General features: G+C 44.5%; 1 protein-coding gene and 1 pseudogene across 4 annotated transcripts in view; both read right to left on the bottom strand.

Annotated features, from left to right (window-relative positions):
• CSAD (cysteine sulfinic acid decarboxylase) overlaps window positions 1–18,237 on the bottom strand; it is a 36,877-nt gene that overhangs the window by 16,909 nt on the left and 1,731 nt on the right. The gene's annotated exons all lie outside the window — the stretch shown is intronic.
• On the bottom strand, window positions 10,912–14,550 carry LOC128562366 (L-lactate dehydrogenase B chain-like; annotated as a pseudogene). Its single transcript, XR_008373412.1, has one exon. The product of XR_008373412.1 is annotated as an L-lactate dehydrogenase B chain-like (transcript).

Raw genomic sequence — 18,237 nt, 5'->3', positions numbered from 1 at the left:
AGGCTAAGGCAAGAGAATCACTTCAGCCCAAGAATTTGAGGTTGCTGTGAGCTGTGACGTCACAGCACTCTACCGAGGGCGACATAATGAGACCGTCTTAAAAAAAAAAAGTATTACATTTTATATACAGCTGTACAATGTGCTTATGTTTTATGTTTTAAGCTAAATGTTATTACAAAAGAGTAAAAAGTTTAAAAAAATTTTAAAGTTGGGCGGCGCCTGTGGCTCAGTCAGTAAGGCGCCGGCCACGTATACCGAGGGTGGCGGGTTCAAACCCGGCCCCGGCCGAACTGCAATCAAAAAATAGCCGGCTGTTGTGGCGGGCGCCTGTAGTCCCAGCTGCTCGGGAGGCTGAGGCAAGAGAATCGCTTAAGCCCATGAGTTGGAGGTTGCTGTGAGCTGCGTGAGGCCACGGCACTCTACCGAGGGCCATAAAGTGAGAGTCTGTCTCTACAAAAAAAAAAAAACAGCCTATTGTAACTTTGCCTATAAACTTTAAAATTTTTTTTTTTTGTAGAGACAGAGTCTCACTTTATGGCCCTCGGTAGAGTGCCGTGGCCTCACGCAGCTCACAGCAACCTCCAACTCATGGGCTTAAGCGATTCTCTTGCCTCAGCCTCCCGAGCAGCTGGGACTACAGGCGCCCGCCACAACAGCCGGCTATTTTTTGATTGCAGTTCGGCCGGGGCCGGGTTTGAACCCGCCACCCTCGGTATACGTGGCCGGCGCCTTACTGACTGAGCCACAGGCACCGCCCCAATAGGCTGTTTTTTATTATTGAAGAAAGGGGAGAAGAATTAATAAATTTAGTGTAATTTGAGGGTACAACAGTGTACAGTAGTGTACAATAATGTCCTAGGCCTTCGCATTCACTCATTACTCACTGATTCACCCACAGCACTTCTAGTCCTATAAGTGCACTACAAAGGTGTGCCATTTTTTAATCTTTTGTACTTTATTTTTACTGTACCTTTTCTATATTTAGATGTGTTTAAATATATAAATACTTACCACGTGTTACACCTGCCTACAGTATTCGGTAGTCACATGCTGCACGGGCATATTGCCCAGAAGCAAAAAGCCATACCACACAGCGTAGGTGTGCTGCAGCTCATACCACCTAGTTTTGTACAAGGACACTCTCTGAGGTTTGCACAACTGCAACCCCTATCTATAAGGAATATGTCCCCATCTATAAGGAATTCATCACTGTAATTGAAGACCCAGGTCCAAGGGACCCTAGCAGTCCTACCTTTAAACTTTTCCTGAGTAGACTGGGTTTGGGAAAAATAGGAGAGTTAAGTCAAGCCTCAATTCTTCAACACTCCTTCCAGCTTCCCTGGCGGGTGGCAGCAGTTGAAATCAAGAGGTTTGAGAAGGAAAGAGGTTAATAAAAATAGAAAATATTGGCTTGGCGCGTGTGGCTCAACAGTCTCAGGCGCCAGCGACATACACCTGAGCTGGCAGGCTCGAATCCAGCCCGGGCCTGCCAAACAGCAATGACAGCTGCAACCAAAAAAATAGCCAGGCATTGTGGCGGGCACCTGTAGTCCCAGCTACCTGGGAGGCAGAGGCAGGAGAATCGCTTGAGCCCAGAAGTTGGAGGTTGCTGTGAGCTGTGATGCCACGGCACTGTACACGGGGCGATAGCTTGAGGCTCTGTCTCAAAAAAAAAAAAAGAAAAGAAAATAGGAAATATTGGCTTGGTATCTGTAGCTTAGTGGTTAGCATAGTGGTTAGGGTGCCAGCCACATACACTGGGGCTGGCGGGTTCCAAGGTGGCCCAGGCCTGCTAAACAACAACAAAAATAGCTGGGTCTTGTGGCAGGCACCTGTAGTCCCAGCTACCCAGGAGGCTGAGGCAAGAAAATACTTAAGCTGAAGAGTTTGAGGTTTCTGTAAGCTGTGATGCCACAGCACTCTACTGAGGACGACACAGTAAAACTCTGTCTCAAAAAAAAAGAAAATAGGAACTATTAAGGTACTTACTATATTCCACCCTCTGTATTTAATATGCGTTATTCTACCTTCCCCAGCAGTTTTGAGTAAATTTATCATCTTCAGGCTGGGTGCTGTGGCTCATGCCTATAATCCTAGCATTTTGAGAGGCGGAGATGGGTGGATTGCCTGAGCTCAGAAGTTCGACACCAGCCTGAGCTAGAGCAATGCCCTGTCTCTAAAAATAGCTGGGCATTGTGGCAGGTGCCTGTAGTTCCAGCTACTCAGGAGATCTGAGGCAAAAGGATCTGCTTAAGCCCAAGAGTTTGACGTTGCTGTGAGCTATGACCTACAATGCTATGGCACTCTAACAAAGGTGACAAATTGAAACTCTGTCTCAAAAAAAAAAAAGAATACATATATATATATACACACACATAAACTTAATTTCTCAACATAAGCACCATCAATTTCAAGACACTTTTGTAAGTGTTAACACAAGCCATTTAGTCCAGCCCTAAAGAACCAAGGGTCCTAGGTAGGCATTTAACCATGTCAATTCAGTCTTTTGTTTTATTTTGTTTTTTATTGTAGTTGCCATTGTTGTTTAGCAGGCCTGGGCCAGTCTCCAACCTGCCAGCCCTGGTGTATGTGGCTGGCACCGTAACCACTGAACTATGGGTGCCAAGCCTCAATTCAGTCTTTTTAATATTATTAATTAAAAACATGTGGTAGCCTTGACAGATTTTTTTGTTTGTTTGTTTTTTGTTTTTTAACTCAATCTCACTCAGTTGCTCTGGGTAAAGTGCCGTGGAGTGATAGTTCACAGTAACTTCAAACTCTTGGGCTCAAATGATCTTCTTGCCTCAGCCTCCCAATTAGCTGGGACTGCAGGCGCCTACCACAATGCCCGGCTAGTTTTTCTATTTTCAGTAGAAATGGGGGTCTCACTCTAATAATTGTTTTAAAGACTAGGAAACAAAAAGAACTTAGAAATTGGCGGCGCCTGTGGCTCAGTGAGTAGGGCGCCGGCCCCATATGCCGAGGGTGGCGGGTTCAAACCCAGCCCCGGCCAAACTGCAAAAAAAAAAAATAGCCAGGCATTGTGGCGGGCACCTGTAGTCCCAGCTGCTCTGGAGGCTGAGACAAGAGAATCGCGTAAGCCCAAGAGTTAGAGGTTGCTGTGAGTCGTGTGACGCCACGGCACTCTACGGAGGGCGGTACAGTGAGACTCTGTCTCTACAAAAAAAAAAAAAAAAAAAGAACTTAGAAATTCTGAGTCAAATTAGAATGTAAAGTGGATGCCTAATGATTTACCACTGAAATTCTTGCAAAATTGCCCTTGTCTAATGAAAGGAATAAGCAAGGGCAACGTTGTGGTAGAGGACTCTTTGGTGAAGCTTTTCTAGGCGTTTTTCTGCTAAAGCTTTAGCTAACTTTCTCCAGCCACTCTCATAATATAAGCAGGTATTTCCCTCCAGAAAGTCAACAAGCAAAATGGCTTGAGTACCCCCACCCCAAAACTGTTGCCATGACCTTTACTCTTAACAAATTCCATTTTGGGCTTGGCCCCTGTAGTTCAGCGGCTAGGGCGCCAGCCACATGCATCAGGGCTAGCAGGTTCAAACCCAGCCTGGGCCTGCCAAATAATGATGACAACTGCAACAAAAAATAGCCAGGCATTGTGGTGGGCGCCTGTAGTCCCAGCTACTTGGGAGACTGAAGCAAGAGAATCACTTAAGTCCAAGAGTTTGAGGCTGCTGTGAGCCGTGAAGCCACAGTACTCTACCAAGGGCGACACAGTGAGATTCTGTCTCAAAAAAAAAAAAAAAAAAAAAAGGGGCGGCGCCTGTGGCTCAAGGAGTAGGGCGCCAGTCCCATATGCCAGAGGTGGTGGGTTCAAACCCAGCCCAGGCCAAAAAAAAAAAAAAAAAAAAATCTAGGGCGGCGCCTGTGGCTCAGTGAGTAGGGCGCCAGCCCCATATACCGAGGGTGGCGGGTTCAAACCCAGCTCCGGCCAAACTGCAACAAAAAAAAAAACAGCCGGGCATTGTGGCGGGCACCTGTAGTCCCAGCTGCTCGGGAGGCTGAGGCAAGAGAATCGCGTAAGCCCAAGAGTTAGAGGTTGCTGTGAGCCGTGTGACGCCACGGCACTCTACCCGAGGGCGGTACAGTGAGACTCTGTCTCTACAAAAAAAAAAAAAAAAAAATCCCCTTTTGGGTGGCGCCTGTGGCTCAAGGAGTAGGGTGCCGGTCCCATAGGCCGGAGGTGGTGGGTTCAAACCCAGCCCCGGACAAAAAAAAAAAATCCCCTTTTGCTTTGACGGGTCCACTCCTACCTCCTGGTAGCCATTGCTTTGATTGTGCTTTGTCTACAGGATAATACTGGTAAAAGCCATGTTTCATCTCCTGTCACAGTGCTTCAAAGAAATGCTGCAGGATCTTGATCTCACTTGTTTGAAATTTCCATTGAAAGCTCTTATCTGCAGCTGATCCAGGCACAAAGGTTTGGCACCACTCAGTGGAAAGTTTGTTCAGCTTTGATAGTTCAGTCACGATTGTGTCAAACCAACTGAGATGTCTATGATGAGGACTATTGTTTCTGCTGTTAATGGTCATCCTCTTTAATTAGGACAAAAACAAGATTTTCCTTGAAAATTAATGTGGATGGCCAGGCAAGGTGGCTCACACCTGTAGTCCTAGCACTCTGGGAGGCTGAGGCAGGTGGATTGCTTGAGCTCAGGAGTTTGAGACCAGCCTGAGCCAGAGCGAGACCTCATCTCTAAAAATAGCCAGGCGTTGTGATGGGTGCCTATAGTCCCAGCTACTTGGGGGGGCTGAGGCTAGAGAATGGCTTGAGCCCAAGAGTCTGAGGTTGCTGTGAGCTGTGACACCACAGCACTCTACCAAGAGTGACAAAGTGAGACTCTGTCTCAAAAAAAAAAGAAAGAAAATTAATGTGGATTTTGTCACTACCAGGTTCACCTTCCACATCATCTCCTTCCTTCTTAAAACAAGTTATCCATTTGTAAACTGATTTCTTCGTTTTTTGTGTTTTTTTTTTTGAGTTTCACTTTTTAGACAGAGTTTCACTTTGCCACCCTTGCTATGGTGTTACAGCTTACAGCAACCTCAAACTCTTGGGCTCAAACGATCCTCGTGCCTCAGTCTCCCAAGTCGCTGGTACTACAGGTGCCTGCCACAATGCCTGGCTATTTTTAAAGATGGGGTCTTGCTCTAGCTCAGGCTGGTCTTGAACCTGTGAGCTCAGGCAGTCTACCTGTCCAGGCCTCCCAGTGTGCTAGAATTACAGGTGTGAGCCACTGCGTCCAGCCTGATTTCCTTGGTTTTATTTTCCCATAACCTTCTCTTTTTTTTTTTGAGACAGAGTCTCATTATGTCGCCCTCTGCAGAGTACCGTGGCATCACAGGTCACCACAACCTCAAACTCTTGGGCTTATGCAATTCTCTTGCCTCGACCTCCCAAGTAGCTGGGACTACAGCATCTCCAGCTATTTTTTGTTGTTGTTGCAGCTGTCATTGTTTTTTTTTTCTTTTTTATTTAGAGACAGAGTCTCACTCCGTCACCCTTGGTAGAGTGCGGTAGCATCACAGCTCACAGCAACCTCCAGCACTTGGGCTTACTGCAATTCTCTTGCCTCAGCCTCCCGAGTAGCTGGGACTACAGGCGCCCACCACAACGCCCAGTTATGTCATTGTTTTTTTTCAGCAGGCCCAGGGTGGGTTCGAACCTGCCAGCCTCAGTATATGTGGCCAGCACCCTACCCACTGAGCTACAGGTGCTGTCCTCCATAAACTTTTTGTAAAATATCAGTGACCTCCTTATTCTTCCATCTAAGCTTCACCACAAATTTGATTTTTGCTATTCAATTTTAGCAGAATTCATGTTGCTCTGATAGAGGCTCTTATCAAACTGATATCTTATCATTCCAGTGCTTCAAATTACATCTTGTTTGCACATATTATAACAAAGTTACAAGAATTTGTTTTGGTGCCAAAAAATTTTGAGATTTATGCATAGTTTTTCTTTTTTTTTTTTTTTTTTTTGTAGAGACAGAGTCTCACTTTACTGCCCTCGTAGAGTGCCGTGGCGTCACACGGCTCACAGCAACGTGATTCTCTTGCCTCAGCCTCCCGAGCAGCTGGGACTACAGGCGCCCACCACAACGCCCAGCTATTTTTTGGTTGCAGTTTGGCCGGGGCTGGGTTTGAACTCACAACCCTCGGTATATGGGGCCGGCGCCCTACTCACTGAGCCACAGGCGCCGCCCCATAGTTTTTCATAATAGGCATTTTCCATGAACTTTCTGAAGACATCTTGTATAACCTAGATTGTAGAGATTATCATTTTAACCACTCCCTTTTCAACCCCAACTGAACTAGCCTGTCCTTCTGTCACCAAATCCACCAGGCCTTCTGAATGCTGCTAGGGAAGACCACATAACCATTCAAACTGTATCACTGCCATTTGTGATCTCTATGCTCATTCCAATTAAACACAGAAGATTAAACACATACTCCTGCGAGGCGCGGTGGCTCACGCCTGTAATCCCAGCACTCTGGGAGGCCGAGTTGGGTGGATTGCCTGAGCTCAGGAGTTTGAGACCACCCTGAGCCAGACCTCATCTCTCAAAATAGCTGGGCGTTGTGGTGGGCACCTGGTATCCCAGCTACTTGGGAGGCTGAGGCAAGAGAATCGCTTGAGCCCAAGAGTTTGAGGTTGCTGTGAGCTGTGATGCCACAGCACTCTATCCAGGGCACCAAAGTGAGACTCTGTCTCACAAAAATAGAAAATAAACACATACTCCTTCCTGAGACCCCACCAAAATTACATTAGTGAAATTTTCAATTTGGATGAATAAAGCAAATGGGAAAAGAGACAAGTGGTGAAAGATGAGAAGTGGTAACTGGTTTAGCGAATGACAAAACAAAACTAGTATGTCTGCAGAGGGCTAATAAGAAACAAGCCGATTTCTGGGGCGGAAGCTCAGAAAGGCTCAGGAATGCATTAGCTATCTTGGAAGAGGGAAAGGGGGACAACTAAAAACATGGAGATGAGATGATCTGTATAAAGCACAGTGAGACCCTCGTTATTCTTTCCCTACCCACTCAGCCAGGTAGCTTTCCTCTGTCCTCTAACTTCTAAAGAAGCAAAATGTTTGCTCTCTGGAGAAAGTGAAACAGAGACCAGGACTTAAGGACATCAGGTGCAGAAGGTGGGCATGAGGCATTGGTCCGAATACAGGAAGATTAAGAGACAGTTACATATCAAATCAACCCCAATAAACTCTCAGAATTAGTGACCAAGAGTAAACTCTCTAGGGTTGAAGAATTCCTCTGAAAAAACTGAACTTACAAGCCCAGAGAAAAGATCTGCTGATACAGTTCTTGCCCAATCACCTGTCAGTGATGTGCACCAGTCAATATCTCCTGTCTGTGTACTTGACCCTTCCAGCATGTCATATGGCCTCACTCTAAAATGTGGGCAGATGGCCCAGGATTACCAGACACTTAAAGAAAGTCCCTAACATGAACCACAGAGTAAACACAGACTGACTGAAAAAGGGCATTTGGCAGAAGCAGAGAAGGGAGAAGAAAGTCTCACAAATCAAGAAAATATTGCACCCATAAAAAAAAAAGGGGTTGCTTTCAAAAACGAATACTCAAAGAACAAGAACCAGCACCAAGATTTTTAAAAGACTATAACTGAGACTTAAAATTACATAATAGATTATAATACACAGCAAAAAAAAAAAAATCATACCAGAAAGATAAAATATAAATGGATGGGTGTGGTGGCTCACACCTGTATTCTGGTGCATGAGGCTGAGGTACAAGGATCGCTTAATGCCAGGCGTTCAAGACCAGCCTGAGCAAGAGTGAGACCTGTCTCTGCAAAAGAACAGAAGAATTATCTGATGTGGTGATAAGGATCTGTAGCTACCAGGGAGGCTGAGGCAAAAGGATCACTTGAGCCCAGGAGTTTTTGAGGCTGCAGTGGGCTACAATGATGCCACTGCACCCTCGCCCAGGAGACAGAGCAAGACCCTATCTCAAAAAAAAAATAAAATAAGATAAAGACAACAAAGAGACAGGAGGTTCACAAGACCAATCCAAAAGGACCAATACTCAAATAACACAAGTTTCAGAAAGAGAGATGGAAAAAAAGAGGAAGAAAAATTATCAAAGAAAGCTTTATGGAACAGAAAGACGGATTAAAAGAATCCACTGCCAGGCACAGGCAGCTCACATCTGTAATCCCAGCACTTTGGGAGGCTCAGGCAAGAAGATCACTTGAGCCCAGGAGTTTGAGACCAGCCTGGTCAAAAAAAGGACCTGATAAATGACCAATGTGATGGCAGATTATACTACCAGCAATGAAAGATCCAGGGATAAAACCAAACATCAAACAAACACTCTGAAAACAGCTCATACACAAAGTACAGAGTGCAAAATGGCATCCGACTTCTCCAACTCAGGAGGGAGGTGAAGGAAATTCCCAGGATTGTAATGAGGGTAGAAACCATCTCCGTAGGAAAAAAAGAAATAGTAACTATGTTCAACTAGACATGCAACATGGCCTGACAACATTACTATTTTTCAGACAGCAGTTCTAACTCTAATTCTCTCTAGCAACTATTTTAAAATATGTTCACACCTCTCAAAATATTGACTCATCTACCTTCTCCCTCCCTCTCTCATTTCAAATTTCTTAGAGAAAATAAAAGCCTCCAAATCTTGCTCCACTTTTTGCTACCTCTACTCTGGATCTCTTAGTTCATTCACTAGATATTAATTTATTCAGTATCTATTATGTGCTGCCCATTTTGGTGGCCACTAAAGGTACATGGAAAGCAAAAGACCACAACCCTGCCTTCATGAAGTTCACAGTCTAAGGCACACGTTAGGTTACAAACTAGAATAGTGCTGAGCCAAATCCCACCCACAAACATGGTTTTGTTTGGCTTATATGGTACATGCTATTTTAATTTTTTGCAGAAACAGGGTCTCGCTATGCTGCCCAAGCTGGTTTCAAACCTCTGACCTCAAACAATCCTCCCATCTCTGCCTCCCAAAGTGCTGAAATTATAAGCATAAACCACTGCACCAGGCCTTGGTCATTTTTATTTTACTTACGGAAGGTTTCACAACTTTCTCTTTCCTTCAACATAACACTAAAATCTAGATGAAGTTTCACTTGTTTTATCTGGGCTATAATATAATTTTTTCCCTTTAAAAATATGGTACTTTAGTGTCAGTACCCGTAGCACAGTGGTTACGGCACCAGGCAACTACGTCGAAGCTGGCAGGTTCGAACCTGATTCGGGCCAGCGAAACAACAACTGCAACAAAAGATAGCCAGGCGTTGTGGTGGGTGCTTGTAGTCCCAGCTACTAGGGAGGCTGAGGCAAGACAATCGCTTAAGCCCATGAGTTTGAGGTTGCTGTGAGCTGTGATGCCACTCTATGAAGGGCGACATAGTAAGACTCTGTCTCAAAATTATATATATATATAATTTTATCTTTTTCTTTTTCTTTTTTTTTTTGTAGAAAGAGGGTCTCGCTCTTTGTTTTTGTTTTTTTTTGTAGAGACAGAGTCTCACTGTACCGCCCTCGGTACAGTGCCGGGGCTGGGTTTGAACCCGCCACCCTCGGCATATGGGGCCGGCGCCCTACTCACTGAGCCACAGGCGCCGCCCATATATATATAATTTTAAAGGGAAATTATATATATATATTATATATATATATAATTTTAAAGGGAAAATAGTAACTTTACAATGGAGAAACATGGTAAGACACAACCTTACCCAAATGATCAAAGTTAACATCACCAATAATAACACAGGCTGACATCATGGGCCTTCTGACATAAGGCATTGAGAAACACTTGATACCGCTTATTTACATAATAATATATCTGCCAAAAAGCAGAACCCAAATCTAATCATGAGGCAACAAATACGTCTAAGTGGTGAGTTATTCTATAAAACAACTAACCTGGGGCCAGGCACAGTGGCTCACACCTGTAATCTTAGCACTCTGGGAGGCTGAGGCGAGTGCATTGCTTGAGCTCACAGGTTCAAGACCAGCCTGAGTCAGAGTGAGACCTCATCTCTAAAAATAGCCAGGCTTTGTGGCAGGCACCTGTAGTCCCACTACTTGGGAGGCTGAAGCAAGAGAATCACTTGAGCACAAGAATTGGAGGTTGCTGTGAGCTATGATGCCACAGTACTCTACCAAGGGTGACAAAGTAAGACTGTGTCTCAAAAATAAATAAATAAAGTAATGCAGTGGTTTTTATACTGACAAAGTCATGTATCAGTCACTACTATTTAATTCTAGAATACTTCAACACCCCAAACCCAAACCCCTTATTTTACTTATTAATAGTCACTCTCGGGCAGTGCCTGTGGCTCAGTGAGTAGGGCGCCGACCCCATATGCCGAGGGTGGCGGGTTCAAACCCAGCCCCGGCCAAACTGCAACAAAAAAATAGCCGGGCGTTGTGGCGGGCGCCTGTAGTCCCAGCTGCTCGGGAGACTGAGACAAGAGAATCGTGTAAGCCCAAGAGTTAGAGGTTGCTGTGAGCCATGTGACGCCACGGCACTCTACCTGAGGGCGGTACAGTGAGACTCTGTCTCTACAAAACAAAAAAAAAAAAAGTCACTCCCCATGCATTTTTTAAAAGATTGAAAAAAAAAGAAAAAGATTTGAAACTATTAACTGTGCTCATTTCTGGATGTCAGAATCATGGGCGATTTTAATCTTATTTGTACCCTCTGTATCTTTATAATTTTATATGATCATTTCACATTACTTACGTAACTAAAATAAAGATACAAATATACAAATTGCCAGGCTCAAGGAATGTCCTTTGTACATTATGTGGTTTCCCAACTTCTCAACTACTATTATCAAAGCTCTAAACAGGGTACTGCTCATTCCTATTACACAACCCCCTCACTCCACCTCCCCACAGGCTCTCAGGGAGGGAAATGGGTTCAGCTTGTTCAGCAAACATTGACTGAGTGTCTACTTCTGTGTACTTGGCTGGCATTACCCCAGGTGCTGCGTCTGCCCTGTGGGCTCCAGCTAACAGGCCAGCCAGGGAGACTGGCATGATCTCCACAACGAAGTGGAACGCTCACCAAGGTAAGTCAGAACTTGTTAGCCCTGCTCAACTGGCCCAAGGCAGGCTCAAGGAGAAAACACTCAGGCTTTCCCTAACCAGATAGAGAGCCAGTGCAGGAAAAGACAGATCAGGAATCTTTATGATGCTATCTGAATGAATGATGGGGTGGGCCAGAGGGAAAAAGGGGGTAGGGAAGGTCACACAGGAGAAGGCCTGCCTGGGGGCAAAGGATTCTAGGCGAAGCCTTTTGAAGTGCTATCAGCCAGGTTTATTGTTACAAAATAAGTTAAAACATTGACCTTCATAGTATCTGCTTATCAAGAAACCCCACTGGCTCCACACCCCAGTAATAGAGTACAAACTCTCTTACTATTCAGTATCTATTATGTGCTGAATACTTGTACCGGTTTTCTCAGTTTCTAGACAGCACATTCCTGGGCGGAGAGAACTAGGTCTTATCCTTTATTAAGTAAACCAGAATAAAACAGGCACCACCCAAAATGTAAAGTTTCCATCTTTCTCTTTTTCCTTGTCCCTCTCCCAGGGTCTTTTTGTTGTTGTCGTTGTGGCCTGCCACAACACCTGGCTATTTTTAGGGGGGGAGGATCACTCTTGCTCAGGCTGGTCTTGAACTCTTGTGAGCTCAGGCAATCCACCTGTCTCAGTTTCCCAGAGTGCTGGGATTACAGATGTGAGCCACTGCCCAGCCTCTCCCAGGGTCTTAACAAAGGCATCCAATAAACATTTGTTGAATCAATCCACAATTTACAGGTACTGAAAAATAATGCTGCATTCCACTTACATTCAATTTTCATCAACCAAGAATCCATAGTAATGATTATTTATTTATTTATTTTTTGAGACAGAGTCTCATTATGTCTCAGAGTGCTGTGGCGTCATAGCTCACAGCAACTTCCAACTCTTGAGTTAAGCGATTCTCTTGCCTCAGTCTCCCAAGTAGCTGGGACTACAGGCTCCTGCCACAACACCAGGCTATTTTTTTTTCCTTATTGTAGTTGTCATTATTGATTTTAGCTGGCCCAGGCTGGGTTCGAACCCGTCAGCCTTAGTGTATGTGGCCAGCACCCTACCCACTGAGCTACAGGAGCTGAGCCTATAGTAGTGATAATTTAGATTTGCAAAGTTTTTTTCTTTTTTCTTTCTCAAGGCCTTGTCATCAATTACCACATTTGATCCTCACAGGCATACCAGAAATTCATCTGAATAGGTTTTTTTTTTTTTTTCACACTAAGATAGTTAATTTTATTTGTTCAAGGGCTCCTTTTGCAAGCATTAAATCAAGCCTGGGCTTTGATTCTGTGAGCCCAAATTCACATATTCAGGAAGATAAAAGCAAACTATGATCCATGTACCTGGATGAAAGCTAAAGGCTCAGGGTTAATCAGATTGTGGTTTTTTAATTCCTACAGCCTAGCGTTCAGTAGTCACAGGTCTTTCAGGTCCTTTTGGATGTCCCACAGGGTATCTGCACTTTTCTTGAGCTGAGCAACCTCTTCATCCTTTAGTTTCTGGTTGATGACGCTAGTTAATCCCTGAGCATTGAGGATACACGGAAGGCTCAGGAAGACTTCATTCTCAATACTGTACATCCCCTTCACCGCTGTTGATTCTGGGTGAATCCTGGACAGATTTTTCAGCATGGATTCAATAAGATCAGCTATACTTAATCCGATCGCCCAATTAGTATATCCTTTTAGCTTGATGACTTCATAGGCACTCTCAACTACCATCTTATGGACTTCCTTCATTTTCACTATCATTGTCTGTTCCCATTTCTGGATTCAATTCCTGGAGAGAAAACACCTGCCACATTTACTCCACTCCACACAGCCACACTTGAGTCGCCATGTTCTCCCAAAATCCATCCGTGGCAGCTGCTGGGATGAATGCCAAGTTTTTCAGCCATAAAATAGCGAAATCTAGCAGAATCCAGGTTACACCCACTTCCAATCACACGGTGTTTGGGTAATCCACTTAGTTTCCAGGTAACATATGTAAGAATGTCCACTGGATTGGAAACCACAATTATGATGTAATCAGGACTGAACTTGACCATCTGAGGAATAATGAACTTGAAGACGTTAACATTTCCCTGTTCCAGAATGAGACGACTCTCCCCCTCTTGCTGACGGACGCCTGCAGTTACTACCACGATCTTAGAATTGGCAGTCACAGAGTAAGCTTTATCTGCCACAATTTTAGATGTCTGAAGAAACAAGCTCCCATGCTGCAGATCCATCATTTCTCCTTTAAGCTTATCTTCCAGAACATCCACAAGAGCAAGTTCATCAGCCAGGGACTTTCCCAGAATGCTGATAGCACACGCCATGCCAACTTGTCCAACACCCACTATAGTGATCTTATTGTTTGGAACCACTGCTGCTTCTTCTGCAACTGGTGCAATGAGTTTTTCCTTAAGAGTTGCCATTGTGCACAGGACAGAGAAGATTTCACTAGCTGCTGTGAAAGTAGAGCGCAGGCAATGCAAGCTGTGCGCGTCTCCTCTGGACCTGGCTCTGCAGGCCTGAATAGGTGTTTACTCGTTATTCTCATTTTCAAGATCAGGATTCTTGGGCCCAGAGAGGGTGAACTAATTTGTCCAAGATTATAGAGGCGGCAAAGGAGCACGCCTAGGCCACTTTCTGACTTCTACACTGGTACCTCAGCCACTGTATCACCAGTCCCTTTTAAGTCTGGCATGTCTTACTACTTCTCACCATACCCAAAAATAAACTGCAGTTAAGATAAAGATGTAAGGCTCGGTGCCTGTAGCTCAAGCGCCTAAGGCTCCAGCCACATACACCAGAGCTGGCGGGTTCAAATCCAGCGTGGGCCCACCAAACAATAATGACAACTACAACCAAAAAATAGCTGGGTATTGTGGCAGGTGCCTGTAGCCCAGATATCTGGGAGGCTGAGGCAAGAGAATCACTTAAGCCCAAGAGTTGAAGGTTGCTGTGAGTTGTGATGCCACAGCACTCTACCCAGGGCGACAGCTTGAGGTTCTGTCTCAAAAAAAAAGATAAAGATATAAATTGAAAATACACAACTATAACAGAAAGAAGTACAAGAGAATATTTTATAATAATCTTGAGGTAGCATGTCACAAATCCCCAAAGGCCACAGGCAGATTTGACAGTGTAAAACTTCTAAGCTTATGGGTAAAGAAAGATACCATTAAAGTAGTTAAGGATAACTATGGCTTTATCCCTCTCATTGTTTTTTCTTTTTTTTTCTCTCTCTTTTTTTGCACTGTTGCCCTGGCTGGAGTGCAGTGGCATCATTGTAGCTCACTGCAAACTCCTGCCTCAGTCTCCCAAGTAGCTGGGACTACAGAAACACACCACCACAGTCAACTAATTTTTCTGGGGTTTTTTTGTTTGTTTTGTTTTTGTTTTTGTTTTTTTGTAGAGACAGAGTCTCACTTTACCACCTTCAGTAGAGTGCCATGATGTCACAGGACTCACAGCAACCTCTAGCTCTTGGGCTTCCGCGATTCTCCTGCCTCAGCCTTCCGAGCAGCTGGGACTACAGGCGCCCGCCACAATGCCCGGCTATTTTTTTGTTGCAGTTCAGCCAGGACTGGGTTTGAACCCGCCACCCTCGGTATATGGGGCCGGCGCCCTACTCACTGAGCCACAGGCGCCACCCTGTTTTTGTTTTTGGTTTGGTTTGGTTTTTGTTTGAGACAGGGTCTTATTATGTAAGCCCTCGGTAGAGTGCCGTGGCATCACAGTTCGCAGCAAACTCAAACTCCTGGGCTCAAGTGATTCTCTTGCCTCAGCCTCCCGAGTAGCTGGGACTCTAGGTGCCCACCACAACGCCCAGCTATTTTTTTTGTTGCAGTTCTCACTGTTGTTTAGCTGCCTGGGTGTATGTGGCCAGCGCCCTACCCACTGATCTATGGGTGCTACCCTCTGGGGTTTTTTTTGTAGAGGTGGGTCTTGCTCTTGTTCAGGATTGTCTTAAACTCTCGATCTTGAATGATCCTTACCTCTCAGCCTCAGCAAGTACTAGGATTACAGGCATGAGTACACCTGGCCTCAGAATATTATTTTACTTTTTTTTTTTTTTTTGCAGTTTTTGGCCGAGGCTGGGTTTGAATCCACCACCTCCGGTATATGGGGCCGGCACCCTACTCCTTGAGCCACAGGTGCCACCCCAGAATATAATTTTAAATAACAAACATTCCTGACTTGTTCCCATATTTGATAGAAATGTTTCAAATATTCTCCCATAAAGAATGAACTCTGCTCAGGTGGCGCCTGTGGCTCAGTGGGTAGGGCGCCGGCCCCATATAGCAAGGGTGGCGGGTTCAAACCCAGCCCCGGCCAAACTGCAACAAAAAAACAGCTGGGCATTGTGGCAGGCGCCTGTAGTCCCAGCTACTCAGAAGGCTGAGGCAAGAGAATTGCCTAAGCCCTGGAGTTGGAGGTTGCTGTGAGCTGAGACACCACAGCACTCTACTGAGGGCGATAAAGTGAGACTCTGTCTCTACCCAAAAAAAAAAAAAAAAAGAATGAACTCTACTCTTAAAAAAAGTTGAAAGATAGATGAAAAATGAAGAGAAAATATTTTAAATGCAGATGACAAAGAATAGTTAATACCCATAACAGAGAGGATTTCTATTAATCAATAAGAAATAGAATAGACAATCTACTTTTTTTAATGGGTAAAGTATATATACAGGCAGTTTACAAAAACCATTAAGATGGTCAAAAAGCAATAAAATAGTCCTGGCTACTTGGGCAACTGAGGCGGGATCACTTGAGTCTAGGAATTGGAAACGAACCTGAACATAGAAAGATCCAGGTCGGGAGGTGCCTGTGGCTCAGTGAGTAGGGCGCCGGCCCATATACCGAGGGTGGTGGGTTCAAACCCAGCCCCGGCCAAACTGCAACAAAGAAAATAGCCGGGCGTTGTGGTGGGCGCCTGTAGTCCCAGCTGCTCGGGAGGCTGAGGCAAGAGAATCGCGTAAGCCCAAGAGTTGGAGGTTGCTGTGAGCCGTGTGACGCCACGGCACTCTACCCGAGGGCGATACAGTGAGACTCTGTCTCTACAAAAAAAAAAAAAAAAGAAAGAAAAGAAAGATCCAGTTCTAACCCTCTTGTTTTTTTTCTCCTGAGACAGAGTCTCTCTCTGTTGCCCCAAGCTAGAATGCTGTGGAGTCAGCCTAGCTCACAACCTCAAACTCCTGGGTTCAAAGCAATTCTCCTGCTTTGGCCTCCCAGGCAACTGGGACTACAGTTACCGCAAGTACAGCTAATTTTTCTTTCTTTTTTTTTTTTTTGAGACAGAGTGCCATTTTATCACCCTCAGTAGAGTCCCATAGCGTCACAGCTCACAGCAACCTCAAACTCTTGTACTCAAGCAATCCTCTTGCCTCAGCCTCCTGAGTAGCTGGGACTACAGGTGCCCACCACAACACCAGGCTATTTTTAGAGATGGGGTCTTGCTGTTGCTCAGGCTGGTCTCCAACACTTGAGCTCAAGCAATCTGCCTATCTCAGCCTCCCGCAGTGCTAGGATTACAGGCATGACCCACCAAACCCAGCAATTTTTCTATTTTTAGTAGAGATGGGGTTTCTCTCTTGCTCAGGCTGGTCTGAACTCCTGAGCTCAAAGGATCTTCCCAGCTCTCCCAGCCCAGATCGATCAATTGAAAAGAAAGAGAAAGAAAAGAAAAGAAAAGAAATCCTCGGGTGGGCAGTGCCTGTAGCTCAGTGAGTAGGGCGCTAGTCCCATATACCAAGGATGGCAGGTTTGAACCCGGCCCAGCCAAACTGCAACAAAAAATAGCCAGGCGTTGTGGTGGGCACCTGTAGTCCCAGATACGTGGGAGGCTGAGGCAAGAGAATTGCCTAAGCCCAAGAGCTGGAGTTGCTGTGAGCTGTGACGCCACGGCATTCTACCAAAGGTGACAAAGTAAGACTCTGTCTCTTAAAAAAGGAAAGAAAGAAAAGAAAAGAAAGAAGAAATCCTCGACAGTATAGTGGTGAGTATCCCTCCTTTCACATAGGGAGACTGGGGTTCAATTCCCCAATGATGAAGTTTATTTAAAAAAAAAAAAAAGAAAGATAGAAAGAAAAAAGAAAAAGCAATAAGAGATGGTCACTGTAGTGACATGCAAATAAATCAAAATAATAAATATAATTTTGCACGTATTAATCAACTCTGTAACTATTAAAAATTCAGGCAGGAGCTATTGACTATGGCTCATGCTTGTAATCCCAGCATTTGAGAAGTAGTTGACAGTTTGAGCCCAGGAATTCAAGATCAGCCTCAGCAATATAGTGAGACTAAAACTCCACAAAAAATAAAAACAATTAGCTGATAAAGTGGAACACAGATGTAGTCCCAGATACTCAAGAGGCTGAAACAGCTGAAGCTCCAGTGAAGTATGATCTGAGTGAGCATGTAATTTGTTACAAACTGTTACAATTCAATTCCATAAACTCTATTAAATTGCACATGTCCTATCCACAAATCTATATATGGGAAAGGATAACTATATAAGGATTTTAACCATGGCACTGTTTATAAAGCAAAAAGACTGAAAGTAACCTAAATGGGACCTTCCAACAGGCTTTTATTGGAGACAGAGTCTTACTCTGTTGCCCCGGGTAGTGTAATGTAAGGTCATAGCTCACAGCAACCTCAAACTCTTGACCTGAAGTGATCCTCTTGCCTCAGCCTCTTGAGCAGCTGGGACTATAAGCATGCACCACAACACCTGGCTGTTTTTTTTCTATTTTTAGTAAAGACTGGGTCTCACTCTTGCTCAGGTTGGCCTCAGCCTCCCAAAGTGCTGGGATTACAGGCATGAGCCACCACATCCAGCCTGCAACAATTGCTTTAATGTGAACTGACTTAGATGTCTAAAATTGTGGCACATTCTAGGTGCTCAATAAATATGTAGCATATGAAAAAAATGAATGAACAGAAAAAATTCTAGCAAGCTATATACCAAAACTGATAAAAATGATGACCTCCAGGAACATGAGACAGAATAGTCATTTTCTGCCATTTATACTTCTGTATTGTGTGGATTTTGTAAAAGAAATATGAACTGATTTTTAAAGATTTAAAAGACTTGTTTCTGGTAATATCTCTCTCTCTGCCTT

This window comes from Nycticebus coucang, chromosome 12 (assembly GCF_027406575.1).
Source record: "Nycticebus coucang isolate mNycCou1 chromosome 12, mNycCou1.pri, whole genome shotgun sequence".
Classification (NCBI taxonomy): Eukaryota; Metazoa; Chordata; class Mammalia; order Primates; family Lorisidae; genus Nycticebus; species Nycticebus coucang.
Note: the sequence above shows the minus strand (reverse complement) of the source record. Positions and strands in the feature narration are given on the sequence as shown.